At 35.0% G+C, this 16,134-nt stretch overlaps 1 long non-coding RNA gene across 1 annotated transcript; it reads left to right on the forward strand.

Annotated features, from left to right (window-relative positions):
* Positions 1 to 10,702: 10,702 nt before the first annotated feature.
* On the forward strand, positions 10,703 to 15,622 carry LOC128197975 (uncharacterized). The gene is made up of 2 exons (XR_008250741.1): positions 10,703 to 13,350; positions 15,092 to 15,622. It is a non-coding gene; the product is annotated as an uncharacterized LOC128197975 (long non-coding RNA).
* The last annotated feature ends 512 nt before the right edge of the window (positions 15,623 to 16,134 follow it).

Genomic DNA, 16,134 nt, shown 5'->3' on the forward strand with positions numbered 1-16,134 from the left:
GTGTGACTAATATTTGTAACTGTTTTGTGATAGTGAAAAAGGTTTATCTTGTTTGAGATAAGCGACTGGACGTAGGATCCTAGTGATCTGAACTAGGATAAAATCATCTGTGCAAATTTCTCTCAACTTTACTCTCTTTATTTGTCATTGTTATTTGCTTGGTAAGTTTAATTGAGTAGAAATTAAAAGGCACACGTTCGTATTAAAAACCCTCTTGGTTTGTTATTCCACGCTAACAATTCCGCTGCAGCGGTTCTAACAATTGGCATCAGAGCTTGCTTTGATAGTCATTCAAATGGCAGGATCACATCAAACCTTTGCAGAGGGTGCATCAATCAATAGACCCCCACTATTCACAGGTGAGAACTATGCATTCTGGAAGGTAAGGATGCAAATATTTATTGAATCTATTGATTGTGAAATTTGGGATGTTATTGCATCTGGTTCTTCTGTTCCTACTAACAATATACAGGAACCAAAGCCCCGTGGTCAATGGACCATTGAAGAAAAGAAAAGATTTCAGAATGACGTTAAAGCTCGGAATATTATTGCATCAGCATTGACTGTTGATGAGTTCTACAGGGTTTCTGTCTGCAAAACTGCTCAAGAAATGTGGGACGTGCTCAGAGTAACACATGAAGGAACAGATGACGTAAAGAGGGCAAGAAAGAATTCCCTAATTCAAGAATATGAAATGTTCCGGATGAAGCAAGGAGAAACAATTTCTGACGTTCAAAAATGCTTCACCAACATTGTCAATCATCTCATTGGACTAGGTAAGTCATTTGATACTGATGAACTAAACATTAAAATCTTAAAGTCTTTAGACAGGTCGTGGCAACCTAAGGTGACTGCAATCTCGGAGTCACAAAATCTCAACACAATGACTATGGCGGCATTATTTGGAAAGTTGAGAGAGCATGAACTTGACCTCGGAAGACTAGATGAAGAAGAAGCAAAAGCAAAAACTAAGAAAAAGAGTCTAGCCTTGAAATCTGAGGTAGAAAAGAGCAAGAGCAAAATGGAAGATGAAGATTCAGAAGATGAAGAAAATTTGAGACTCATGATAAAAAGGCTCAACAGGTTCATGAAACCAAAAGACAAAGGAAGATTAAAATTCGAAAAGAAAGAAAATCAAGGATCTTCCTCACACTATAAATGTTATGGTTGCGGAGAAAGGGGGCACCTAAAAGCGGACTGCCCAAATCAAAAAAAGAATGAAGAATTAAAGGAAAAGAAAAACTTCAAGAAAAAGAAAGCCTACATCGCATGGGACGATGACAACGAAACAATTTCCGATTTAAGCGAATCTGATGAAGAAGCAAATATCTGTTTAGTGGTGAACGACGACGCTGGAAGCCAAGTAAGTACATCTAGCGATTTTGATAATTATAGTAAAATTAGTGAAGATGAATTGCATGAAACTTATGCTGCTTTAATAGTAGAATCTGAAAAATTAGATAAAGCTCATAAGAAATTGAAAAAGGATTTCAAAAATTTAAAATTAAATTTTGAAAATATTTCTGAAGAAAATAAAAATTTGAAATCAGACTTTGAAAATATCCTTGAAGAAAATAAAAATTTAAAATTAAATTTTGAAAATATTTTTGAAGAAAATAAAGATTTGAAAAATAAAGTGTTATTTTTTGAAAAGGGTAAATTTACTAGTAGTGATGAATGTGCTTCTTGTGAAAATTTTAAGAAACTACTAGAACACACAACCTTAGGAGAATGTAGTAAAAATAATGAAAATAAGGTTGTTAAAAATAAGTATGTTCCTAAAATTAAAAATAAAAATAGAACCCGTAGAACATGGGTAGAAAAAGGAACAACTTATAGGAACACAAACTTTGTATCATGCTTTTATTGTATGAAAAAGGGTCATACTTCAAATAAATGTAAAATTAAGCATTATGGTGTTCCAAGTGGTAGATATGTTTGGGTTGTAAAATGATTTCTTTTTTCTAAATCTAACCCAAAGGACCCATACAAGTAGTTGGGTACCCATTGTTTAATATTTAGAATTTCTTTAAAACAAAATTTAAGAAAAAATTTATTCCAAGGCCGATGAAACTATTTTTTTTAATATCTTCTAATATACAAAGCATATATAGTTTTCAATCGGAAAACATTTGAAATAGAAGAATGTGTGCATGTTGTCTTTGATGAAATTGTAGACCTTGAGGCAAAACCTCTTGAGTCAGTTGAATTACATGCAGGCAATGATGAAGATTTGTAGAAGACAACAAATGAAGCGAAGAATGATGACAATCCTCAAGATGAAGATCTAAACAATGTTTTATAAGTTCTTTATCCTAAAATTATTTAAATGCCCTATTGTGTATGTTTGAATGAATCTTTAAATTTGAAATATTTTTAGCTCATTGATACGACTGTCGCGGTCATACAAATTTGATTGCACGGAATTAAATGCAGTATATCTAGGAAGTGACTCCTAGGTCGTCTCTCAAGGACCAATTTTGGTGGTTCAGTCTCAGATTTAACACGAAAGGGGGGGATTGTTTGTGATTTTTGTTTTGCGAAAAATAAAATAAATGAGACTGGAAATTAAATAACACAGAATTTAAAACACTGAAATAAATTTAAAAGACAATAAAAACTGAACAATGAAAGACAGTAAAAATGGAATAGTAATTATGCAAAAACGGTAAAAACATTGTAGTTAAAATTTACCAAAAGTATCCATAAAAATAAACGGTAAAAACAACGTCTGAAAATAAGATGACCAGAAAAATACATTGACAGAATTTTAACGTTTTAGAAAATATTAAACGGTAAAAATAAAAGAGACAATAAAATTAAAATTACTGAACTGGAAATGAAATTCACCCAAACTTTCAACACTTGAAAATGAAATTCTTGAACACGTAAAAATTAAATGAGCATGACAAACTTATACTGCTTGAGAAATAAAACTACATTTTTGCACTGATTGACATTGAAACTCAGAAAACGGAAAAGAAAGAGGAAGAGGCGAGCCTCTTCCATGGCTGTCCTAAACTACTCCTAAAACTCTACTCTTCTGAACTCTCTACCTACCAAGCTCCCCCTTCTACACCCACGGCTCTCCTCTTTATAGCCAAAATCTTCCAAGTCTTAGTGCTGTTATGGATGTGTCCAACAAAGCAAGGGACCCTTCTCTCTTGTACCCATGTACCGACGTTCTCCAATAAATAAAACATTCTTTCCTCCATAAGGTTTTGTCTCCTTCCATGCTTCCAGTAGCAACCGTGTTTCTTTCTTCTCCATCTCAGTTGGAACGTAACTCATGCTGCTCTCCATCAAAATGTGTGGCTGCTGCTGTCCATGAAGCTTGCTCTGTAGGCCGGAGCTGAAGCTGTTGTTTTCTTGGAGATGCACTGCTGGATATAGACGGTTGAAGCTCCTTCTCCCCTCGCAAGCTGCTGCTCCAATGGCCGTGATGGCAGCTGCTGGAGCATGAACGGGTGCTGGACTGGACGTTTGGAAAGTGGATGGTTTCCTCCTTTGATGGACGCAGAATATCAAAGTGAAGGTGTGAAGGCTTGCTTCTTCTTCCATGCTGGATGCTTCTCATGTGTGCAAGCTGGATGACTTCCACCATGGCTAAACTGCATACAACTCTTCTCCTGGTGCAGGCCTTGAAGGTTCACAGCTGCTGGATGGTAGCTCCTGGCCGTGAGAAGTGATGGACGGTGGACTACTGCCGCTTGGTGGTTGAACGGATGTTGAAGACAGCTGCTGGTGGAACGTTGTAGTGTTATTGCTGCTGCCCATTCTTCATTTTGCTGGACCAAGATTAAGACAACATCTTCATGCTGCCCTCATCTATTACGTGCAGCCAGCCAGGAGAAAGGTGACAAGTACCTCACTGATGTTGTTGCTTTCTTGTGGGCCGTGTGGTTTGTTGATTGGAAGCAATAATTGTGGTGGAAGACTTGAATAAATCTCACTTTCTCGTGTACATCAAGCATTATCATTTTTTTAATAATAATTGTATTTCACATGTGGGCGGCAGGGACCTCTTTCACAATTCCAACACTAACAAAGATTCACGTGTGCCCATAAATCTGTCCCGCTTTTCTCCAATTGATTTAATTCTACGCATGGCCAATGACTCCACTTTCTTCAATTAATTGCTCTTTGGATTTGCAAAATGAAGGGCCGTGTGCTATCAATTTATTTCAGCAATAACATTACAAATTCAGCACTTTCTTGGACTTCTCTTGGCCATGAAGTGTATAGGAGTTCTAAATCAAATTTTCCATTTCAAACACACAAATTAAATCAACACAGTGTGCAAATGAAATTTCTTCAAAATGTCTTAGAATATTTTCAGAATTTTCCCTGCACTAAATAATGTAAATAATTAGTCTCAGATAATTCAAATTAATTAAAATAAGAATTTCCGATCGGATTAAGCTCAATTCAATAAAACGGGATAATACTGGACATTATAGCACAATTCCCTGATTAAAATCGGTACCATAAGCTAAGTGAAGTGAAGAAATTAACGATTCATCACTCATATGCATACATGCCTTTATTAAGGGGGAGTATTATCTTAGGGGGAGAACATCAAACACAACTTTTTAATTATGATCAAAAAGGGGGAGAAATTGTTTAAAGCTTATTTGCTTATTTGTGCTTATTCACTAATGCACTTTTTCTTCCATAAGTTGTGTTTTATCCAGATTATTACTAAAAGCTTTAAATCAAAGGAGTTTTTGATCATCATCAAAAAGGGGGAGAATGTTAGCAAAAATCAACTATGAAGTTTTGATGATGAACAGAGTTGCACAAGTCAAGACAAATTGAAGATTTATGTATTTTTATAAAGCTTTTGTAATAATCAAAGTTGATGAAGTAGTACTCACAAATGTATTAGGACCGATTATTGTAATTTACATTTAAATGTTGTTGAGTTTCGTCCTCATTCTGTTTTAATCGATTAAACCTAGTTTTAATCGATTAAAACCGAGGCTGGCCCTGAAAACCCAAGTGTCACTGGAATAATCGATTAAAGTGTATAATAATCGATTAGCTAATCGATTAATCCTGAGAATAATCGATTAACACTGACCGTTGGGGATTTCAGATTTGAAAAACTAGCCGTTGTACTCATTTTAATCGATTAATACTTATGTTAATCGATTAAATGCGTTAGATGGCCCGTTTTCGAAGAATGGAAGGGTATTAGGCTGAGTCTATAAATTGGCTCACTTTTTCTCTTATAAACAACTCTTCCCTTGTGCTAAAGATCTCTGAATTCCTTGAGAACTCTGTGAATTTGCTGAAGCTAAGGAAACTCTTGTCTGCAAAGTCCTGAAGTGGTACTATGGTGACAGAGGAATAGCTTGTTCATCCTTGGTGTGTCTGAGGAAGTGTTTGGAAGAGATTCATCCTTCGTGAAGCATTCGAAGGAGGTGGTCATCCTTTGTGAAGATTCAAAGGAGGTGTAAGTTCATCTCTTTTGGTTTCAAGAGAGGTGGTAATTTCTAAACTATTACAAATTGTTTTTCTGTGTGACTAATATTTGTAACTGTTTTGTGATAGTGAAAAAGGTTTATCTTGTTTGAGATAAGCGACTGGACGTAGGATCCTAGTGATCTGAACCAGGATAAAATCACCTGTGCAATTTTTCTCTTTCCCTTACTCTGTTATTTACATTCAATTATCTGCTTAGTAAGAAAGAATTAAGAGAAAAATATTAAAAAGGCAAAATAAAAGTATATAACTAATTCACCCCCCTCTTGGTTTGTTACCACGCTAATAATTCCACTGCAGCGATTCTAACATTATTTACATATTGGCTTGCCATGACACATACTTCACTAGTTATATTCACTTATCCCAGGTTTTGGTCAAGATCTAGATTCACCTCTAGATCACAATGTGACACTCTTGTGAACAACATGTGTGATGGATTTAATAGTGTCTTAGTTGATAGTAGGTCTAAGCCTATTATTAGCATGTTAGAAGACATAAGGGTTTACATAATGAAGATATGGGCTGCCAACAGGACAAAGATCACATCATATCAAGGTTCAATCTGCCCCAAGGTTTTTAACAGATTTCAGAAGGAGTCCTGGTTAACTAGATATTGGTTACCAAGGTAACTTTTATGATATGTGTTTCCATTCATGTTAACTTTGTTTCCATTTATAGTGATCCATCTAATTGTGTATTACATACAGGTGGTCAAGAGAAAAATTATTTGAAGTGAAACATCTTTCACAATTTGGTGAGCAATTTGTTGTGAATGTTGACACAATGGACTACACATGTAGAAAATGGGCAATTACTGGCATTCCGTGTACTCATGCCATCACTGCAATGAATTTTTTGAATATAAATGCAGAAGAATACATTGGGCACTGGTTTAGGAAGTCTACTTATGAAGAGACTTACAACACAATAATTAACCCTATCAATGGACAACATGTGTGGGATGTTACACCCTATTCAGATATATTACCACCAAAGAAGAGGACAATGTCAGGAAGGCCCAAGAAGAAACGAAGACTAGAGGGTTGGGAGTTGAAGAAGAATAACAGTGAATTAAGAAAGGGTGGGCAGAGGAAAAGATGTGCCATCTGCAAAGAACTTGGACACCACAGAAAAGGTTGTCCACAAAGACCTCCAACAGTAGAGGTTCCTACTGTCCAATCTGTACAAGTCACCCATCCTCCAGCAACAGATGTTCCTATTACTCACCAAACAACTATGCCTTTATCTGATGAATGATGTGATCAATGATCTAATGTACTGAACTTATTTATATTTTGTAGCAAATGTTTGCTCTATCATTTTGAACACAGTCTGTTATGATGTATTGTTATGATGTATTTTGGATATGTAAGACAATGTTGTTATCATTTTGAACAACTTCTGTTATGATGTAAGACAATGTTTGTGGTTATGAGAAAGTGATTATTGCCCAATTTCGTTATCACTCATCAACTTTATTGGTCATTACTTTATGATGTTTCTCATTATTCCACTTAGTCATGATTTTGCTTTATGATTATTCCACTTAAAGTAACAATATAATTAAATGAAATTAAATGACACACATTATCACTGTAATAACTCACCTTCATTAATAAAACACACATTACATATAAGCCAAGTTTCAAGTCTGATCACAGATGACACAACATCAACCAACTTTCACCAACATTGCTAATACAATTACATTCAAAACAAATATGAAAAAGATCATCCCCACTAACAATTTCAACCACTTATCCAACTTAACTAAACTTTTCTCTATAAAACCCAATCTGATCTTTTCACCATATGTTTCTTCCATTTGCAACACACTGTCTTCCATGCTCCACACACCCACTTCTTCATTTCTTACACTACCAGTCCTTTCTTCTACCTTCAGCCCATTTCCTTCGTCAATGCACCACTTGAAGAAGTTGCAACCAACCAATTCTCTACTCCCACCCTATTCAACAACAACACATACTCCTTCGTCAAAACCCAAATAAATAGATATAGATTTATGGTTATATCAAACTCACTTTGAAGTTAGGGAAACCCCAGAACTTTTTCCTCTTGTTTTTAGGGGTTCTCGCAATACGAAACACTGCATTCTGACCACAGAGGCATGTTGGTTTTGCATCTAACCTCCTAACACTGCCACTACTGTGTTGCATGGCCGAACCCAAACATTTGCAAGAGGAAGATGAACGAGACTTCCTTACCACCACCTCAACACCACAGTGCTTGCCCAACACGTAAGACAACAGGTGTGCTTCGCCAAGACGAAACACAAAAGACGTTCCTCCTCTCCTTCCCCAACACAAAAATATACTTTGGATGAGAGGGGATGCCCTTAAATGTTAGGGCTTCGTAGGCTACCTGGATAAAACACAAGACACATTCAATTTTAGTGCACAATGCCACATCGCTAAATGAAAAAATCTAGCTCATATCAATTTAACGCCGTCTCACACCACTTAACGGTTATGGTACAATGTGCTCATTTTTACAAAAAATATAATCCAATTGAGACAGATGAAAAAACGAGGACCGAACTGAGATTTCTATACAAACTTGAGGACCAAGGGAGAGTTTAAACCTTATTTTTAATACAATAACTTACAATCAATATATTTTTTATAAATATTATCTTGTTTTGTTAATATTTTAAATTTGATGTAGTATTTTGAAAAAATACAATTGTAAAATACCCAATATTTAAAATTTTATGTAATTCTTTCTATTTATTTGAATAGAGTAAATAAAATATTTAATATTTGAATTTTTCCTGTTGGAATAAAACAATTAAATTTCTTTTTTAAGATATATAATTTTATTTTAAAGTATAAAATTTATAAAAATATTAGTCAGATTTTAATATTTAAATAACATTTAAAAAATTCATTTTTTTCAATATATATATATATATATATATATATATATATATATATATATATATATATATATATATATATATATATATATATATATATGGAGATCAACACCACTCCTGATTGAATATGGAAGTTAACAAGAAAAGTTAGCTTTTAATTATAACTTGTATAAGTTTTTATCCTATGTAAAATTTCTGAATTTAACTTTTATTATTGTGAGAATTTAACTTGATATAATATTTGAGTGTCTTTTTATTAGTACAAAATAACATGCATACATGCTCAAGTTCATCAAAGAAGCAACAAAGTGTGATTAGGTTTAACATGCAAATAGAGTTTTACACAATTAATGGTATATATATAAGATATTGTTTTCTTACTCCCTCACTTCTCTAATGCATGAGACAACTTATTTGGTTCATCACTTTTGTGTTTCTTTTCCCATAATTTTAAATTTTTTTCACACCCATATGTTTTATTTTTTAATGTTTTCAAATTCTTTAACTAACAACATTATTCTTTATCTGTTTTTTCAGATAATTAAAATTAATTGTAATGATATTTTAAATGAAAAAGAATGCTTAAATATGCTTTTTTTATCCTAAATTATTTTAAAAAATTATGTTTCATTTATACTTTTTCATCCTTATCCTTTATAAAAGACTCGTAACACTACAGTTTTTACCATTTGACAAAAGAAGTTTGACAATAAATTATAATATAACCTTCACGTTGTTTGTTAGAACAACAACAAAGTTTGCTTAAAGATTAAGAGATTTGATCTTCCTAAAATTTTCTCACAAATATATAAATAATTTTTTTAATTTAGTAAATTTTATATATTTGGTATTTTTAAAATTTTATATATTTCTAAAAATAATATTTCACATTAAAAAATATTTTTTGAATACCAGAAGATGTTTTGTTTGATTCATAAAATACAAAAACAAAATAAATATATAATTTAATTTAAAAATGAAATATAAATTTTGAAAATAGTTTTAAAACACATATTTAACTGTTAATAAAACTATTCCAATATTAAGAGTGAGATGACATTTATTTTGTGAGCTCTTCTCCTTGCGTCTCACCTGTATCATCCTGCATCTCCAACTTTTATTTTCTATCTTTGTCCTTGTCAGAAGCCTAGCAGATTGTGTAGAAGAATCTTCAATAAAATGAGATTTTATTCTCCTTTAAAACATACAAAAATCCTACACCCCCTACACCTCCTCTCTCTGCCCTTCATTTTGTTTTGACACATTTCATTTTCAATTTTCTTGAATATCCTCTCCTATTCTCGATATTGAAGGACTCCATGTATAATTTCTATTTGCCATTTTAGGACTAGACATGTTGAATGATGTCTTAGATTGTTTACATGCAAATGAAGAGAAATTACCAAGCTTGCTAGAGTTGGACTTTGAATTGTCCACTTGATTATTGTATATATCAATTCTTCCATCTTTGTCCATTATTTGGAAACCCAGTTTGAGAACAAGTTCTCCTCCTTTTGCCTTTCTTGATAAGCCAAAGCTTGTGTCTCATTGCTTCACCCGAGTGCTTTGTCGGTTTTTCTCAATGGATTCTTTTATCAGCTCACTCAAGTCCACTAAGCTTCTTCCAAAATCTAGCTCCTTAGCATCAACAACAAAAAAGTATATCCAAAAGGAGTGTAGCTCAAATTTGATCTGCTTTGTAGTGCCTTGGTTGGACGTGTGATAAACATGGCACCCGATGAAAAGGGTCTCTTCAAAATTTGTTGCTCCTTCTACAACTCTTGATGACATTGTCTTAAAAGCACCATCATTTGTTTCCTTTTTTCTATCACAAACTCTCTTCTCTCTCGACAACCTTAACTGACGTTCAAAGTACGGTTAAGGCTTGTCGGCATTCCAACGCCAATTAAGGTTTTGCCGTAACTCAAAGTTTAGTGACCCTTAACCGGCGTTTGAACTCTGACAATCCCTTAATCGTATTTCGAATGTCGGTTAAGTGTGCCACGAGCTCAGTGCTTACCTTGAATGTCGGCTTCACCACCTTCCTCTTCCTACGACCAAAACGTTGGGCCACTACAACACCACAAAATGGAAGCAAAACCACAAAACCTCTCGCACGAACAACATAACACAATAACAAGTGAGTTACGAAGAAGGGAATGCAGGGTTTATACCAGCAACCATTATTGCAAGATCCCCTATGCAAAAGTTCATTAAATGGAGGGCAAAACAGTCTAATGGGAGGACTAATGGGAGGTGTAAGGTGATATAAGTGAGGTGCAATGATAAGAGCTGTTATGATGGCAACCCTTTAGCGACTTCCCATCCAAAGAAGTATCAACTACAACTAAGACTAAAGAAAGGGTCACCAATAAAGGTGGGGAAACCATGTGTACACATCCTAAGGAAGACTTGGAACCAATAGCAAACAGCTGAGAAGCCTTGCTGCTGTTAGTCACCAAATAGCCAAGTTGGAAGTACATTTTACATGTGCATCACGTGGAACACAAGCCAACCGTGTGGCTTCCCTAATTCAGCACATTTTCAATAAAGTGCACATGAAACACATGGCCTGGAAGGAGCTCCTACACGTTTGGATTCTGCACGTTTTAAATGTAGCTGATGTAGCTTTCATTGTACATTTCCAAGCTCATCTTTGCCTATAAAAAGAGAGCTTCATCATTTGTAAACTCAACTTGAATTGAATAAAGAAATGCTGTTGAATTGGTTCCAGCCACTTCTTCTTCAAGTTCATTGACTTGTGCCTTCTCAGCACACCTATCTCTAGCTTCCTTCCCTCTTGGAAGGCTGTCTGAGCTAGAAACACTGCAAACACACCTCCAAAACCGCACCAAACCTTCCATCGAACACCTGGTGTGCACCTCCGTTTGCCATTCATCCAACCAGTCCGCTGCGTCATTCTGTCCAAGGAGCTGCTCCATTCTTGAAGCTTGGAGTTGCTTCCATCATTTGGCATCAAGAGCCTGGTTTTCCACTCACGCTTCAAGAGCTAAGTTGATCTTACTTCCATTCTATGTTTGACCGTGTTGTGCAGTGCAGTGCTCACTGTTTCCAGAATTTTTTTTCATTTCTGTTTTGCTTCAATTCGCATTTGTAATCATTGTTCTTGTGTTTCCAATTTTCCTTAAGTGTTCCTTCATCATTTTAATCGGTGCAAAACCATTGTTGAGTTCAATTTCAACTTGCAAATTCAAAATCCAGTTATGTCATAGTCATGTGCATTGTGCAGTTTTCGTTTTACTGTTGCATTGGTGTAATCCAGTTCCAGCTTTCGTTTTTTCGTTTTCATTGAGTTCAATGCAGTGATAGCTATCCATGGATCATATAAAGCATTGACATATTGTCTAGCTTTGACCAAATGAGCTAAAGCATTGACAACTAGTGTGTCTATTTTGAAAATCCTGCACATAATTTCCAAATCTGGTGTAGTAGCTATATGCTGTTTCAGACCACATTTATTGGTTCTTAAACCTTGCACACGTTTGTTTAATGATCTTAAATGTGTCTCAAGTGATAGCAACTCATATTACTCTCAGAAAAGCAAACTGTGTGCTTGAGTTCATCCAACTCTGATTTCAATTTTCTACAGCAAAAGTCATTTTTAGCTTGATCAAATGCACACTGTGTTATTCAGATTTGCAGCTCATGAAACTTTGGACAAGTTTGTTTAATATGTTTGACCAGTTTTCAACTGATTCTAACTATTTTTCAGTGCATAATTCCAAAATTAATGTTTGAGTTGATTAAATTCAGGTTTCCAAAACTGTCACAGTTTTTTAAATCAAGTTTGTGCACCGTGCTTGACTTCTTTGTTGTGTCTTAGGCCATTTAATATCTCCTAGCTAACATTTTCCAGCTAGAATCTAGTTGCTAGGACCTTTCTTACACGTTTTGTTGATCCATCCAGTTTTGAATCTGTTGCATTTTAATTTCTGGTGCTTTTTTGTCCAATTTTGCTGCATAAGTGGCAACTACAAAAGTGATTTTGAGATTCTGTGTGCTTCTGTGGTGTTTGAAGGTTTGTGCACATACATTTGACCATTTCAAACTTGTTCTCACTATTCATTTGGTGAATTTTGAACCTATATGCACAATCAGTTTCCAACCATTGAATTTGCTTAATTTTTGTAAGTGGACCAGTGAGTTTCGGGTGTGGTCTATTTCCTTTCTGTTTGACAGTTTGAACACCTTCAATTTAAGCATATAGAGTTGCTTGAACCATTAGTTTTGCCATAAAACCACTGCAACTCATTTTTGCATCTCAAAGCACCATTTTCAAACCATTTTTCTGGTGCAGAATGCCTTTTTTGTGTGCTGTTTGGCATTAGCCATATTCTACTTTTCATCTTTGGATTGGCAAAAGCTGGGTTTAAGTTTCCAAATACATTTATATGCTTCTCCAAGTGTATAGCAATCATAAAAAGCAATTTAAACCCTGCAATCCAGATTTGAAAGGTCAAAAACCAGAAAACACAAAATCTGATGTTCTTTGTGGCATTTCATCAAACACTTTTGCAGTTTCATCAAACAGTTTCGGAACACAATTTCATTACTGTTTTGAGTTTTTTCTTGCTTGTTTAATCTGTTCTAGTGCCTCTCCTAGGTTCCTTTAGTGTCCCTCCTGTGTTTCAAAGCTTAAATTCACTTGAATTCAACTTGTTTGGCTTCTTTTTTGTGCCCAAAAACTGGTCTGCGAAAATTAAAACTGGTGCAGCAGCTGATTTGTTTGTTGACTGGTTTGGTGTTTGTTTTGGGTGCTGTGACGAATTGGTGCAGCTGTTTTACCTCAGATTCCTTGCTCCAAGAGGGTAGCATCTTAGGAAGTGGATGAGGTGTTAAAAGGGTTTCAAGCTTGGACTCCAAGAGCACTTTAACATTGCTGGTCCAGCAACCATTTCAGCAGCAAAAACACATCACCTTTGGTCTTCAACCAATCTGAACTAGTAGGCACACTTGGCTTTATTTCATTGTACCAACATTGCATTGTAAATTTGGCTTGGTATCACGGAACCTTTGTAAATTCTTTCAATTTTGTGTTCATTTTCAACTTAAAGTGACTTGGAAAAATGCTTTTCAAGCAATTCCAAGTGCACCATCAAACATTGTAATAGGTTAGTTTCCACTTCTTAGTGTGAAAGTGTGTCAAGGGGCTCCAAGTGTCACTTGCACTTTCACTTAGGGCCGTGTCTCATTCATTTCCATTTGCTTTACTTTACATTGCTTGTTGACTTTTATGTTTTAAGTCTCCGTGGTACTTAGGAGCGCGTTTCATTTAGATAAACCTTCATTTGGTTTCTAGGTGCATAGCATTCTTGCATTTAAAAAGCTTTTGAAAGATTTCTACCTAGAAACTAAGGTAAGAAACAACCAAAGACACTCTGGCTAGGAAGGACAAGGTTCTTAAGCTTGTCCATTGTGACTCACCTCTCCTTCCTGGAAGCTATTTGGTTAATTTTACCTCTAGAATTTTTCTAGAAATCCTTAACAAAATTCTAAAAAAAGTTTTTGATGTCTTGTTATGATTCTTATAGGTCTTCTTCTTCATATAAGTCCTCTCGGTCTTCTAGTTTTGATCAATCCATTAGTTTCAAAGAAATTAAAAGAAAAATTGATGAAGCTAGAAGAAGGACTTGTTCCTTTCATGAATTTGATCGGATAGAGGATGAATTATATAAACAAGCTAGAGCAAATATTCCATACTTTGGTACGGATATTGGTGCTTTAATATACCTAGCTTGGGAAAAGGACATTAATGACATACATCCATTTATTGCTAGAAAAAGTAAACCTGACTCCTATTTCCATTCTAGCAATAGTGAATCTTATGTCCTTAGTCTCTACACATCTAGATTTGAAAAACATGCAAGAAAGTGGTGGGATGAGAGACAATATCATGTTAGGATAGGTAGAAAATCTCCCATTCATAATTGGTCTGAATTAAAATCTTGCATGAGAAAAGAGTTTGTGCCTTCAACTATTAAGAGAAACCTCCAATTATTAAGAGCTCACATTAAAGATGGAAAAACATTTCTTGAAAGCTTAAATGACAATGGTTTCCTTATTAGAGAACTAGAATTTAAGATTAAACTTAAGGAGCTGCAAGCTAAGCAAATAGAATTAAAACTACAAAAAGATGTTGAGAGACAAGAAAGAGACAGAGAAGAAGAAGAGAGAGGGAAAAGAAGAAGAGAGAAAGGAAGAAGAGAGACAAGAAAGAGAGAAAGAAGAAGAAGAAAGTAAGGAAAGAGAGGCAAGGAAAGAGGAAAAGAAAAGAGAAGAAGAAAAGAAGAAAGCAGAGGAAAGTAAAGAGAAGGAGCTCTTGCTAATGCTGGCAACTCCTACTCTTACCATTACCATGGAACCTAAAAGGGAAGGGTTCTCATTCTTTACTTCTTTTCCCATTATTGTGCACTCTTCCATTATTAATTTTTCTTTTAAATCAATTGCCATCCCATATTCTGTGCAATCATTTTCAAAATATGGCAATTCAAAACTTGAGTTAATGTTACCCTTGTGTAAACCAGTAACTCAAGCTAAAAGTCAAATAACTTGGGACTATGGAATTTTCCATTTTTCCAAGACTAATTTACAGAAAATCTTTTTCAAAAATACAAGATTTTTCTTTTGTCTTCTTATCTTTGTTTACATCTTCTTCATCATACTCATTTTTGCTATATTTTGTAGATATATTTTTGATCCAGGATGAAAACAAAAACCAAAGTTGTGCTTCTTTCTTTCTTCCCGATTTGAGGACAAATCGTTTTTAAAGAGGGAGGGAATGATGGCAACCCCTTTAGCGACTTCCCATCCAAAGAAGTATCAACTACAACTAAGACTAAAGAAAGGGTCACCAATAAAGGTGGGGAAACCATGTGTACACATCCTAAGGAAGACTTGGAACCAATAGCAAACAGCTGAGAAGCCTTGCTGCTGTTAGTCACCAAATAGCCAAGTTGGAAGTACATTTTACATGTGCATCACGTGGAACACAAGCCAACCGTGTGGCTTCCCTAATTCAGCACATTTTCAATAAAGTGCACATGAAACACATGGCCTGGAAGGAGCTCCTACACGTTTGGATTCTGCACGTTTTAAATGTAGCTGATGTAGCTTTCATTGTACATTTCCAAGCTCATCTTTGCCTATAAAAAGAGAGCTTCATCATTTGTAAACTCAACTTGAATTGAATAAAGAAATGCTGTTGAATTGGTTCCAGCCACTTCTTCTTCAAGTTCATTGACTTGTGCCTTCTCAGCACACTTATCTCTAGCTTCCTTCCCTCTTGGAAGGCTGTCTGAGCTAGAAACACTGCAAACACACCTCCAAAACCGCACCAAACCTTCCATCGAACACCTGGTGTGCACCTCCGTTTGCCATTCATCCAACCAGTCCGTTGCGTCATTCTGTCCAAGGAGCTGCTCCATTCTTGAAGCTTGGAGTTGCTTCCATCATGTTATTTTGTAGAGTAAATAAAAATGTGGACCATTCAAAGTTTGAAACTTCTCAAAACATTGATGAATTCTAGTTACCCATCAAGCCAGAAAATCTTTATAATAAAAGTTAAACTCGTACCATGAAACCAAGCATAAATAATACATAAAACATTAAGTGATAAATAAAATTTGGACGTAATTATTAAAGAATCTAATTAATAAGTGGTCAACACTTTAATAAATTTTATTTGGATAAGATGCATTTTACTCCTTCTTATCCGAAGTACAACAACG

This window comes from Vigna angularis, chromosome 7, assembly GCF_016808095.1.
Source record: "Vigna angularis cultivar LongXiaoDou No.4 chromosome 7, ASM1680809v1, whole genome shotgun sequence".
Lineage (NCBI taxonomy): Eukaryota > Viridiplantae > Streptophyta > Magnoliopsida > Fabales > Fabaceae > Vigna > Vigna angularis.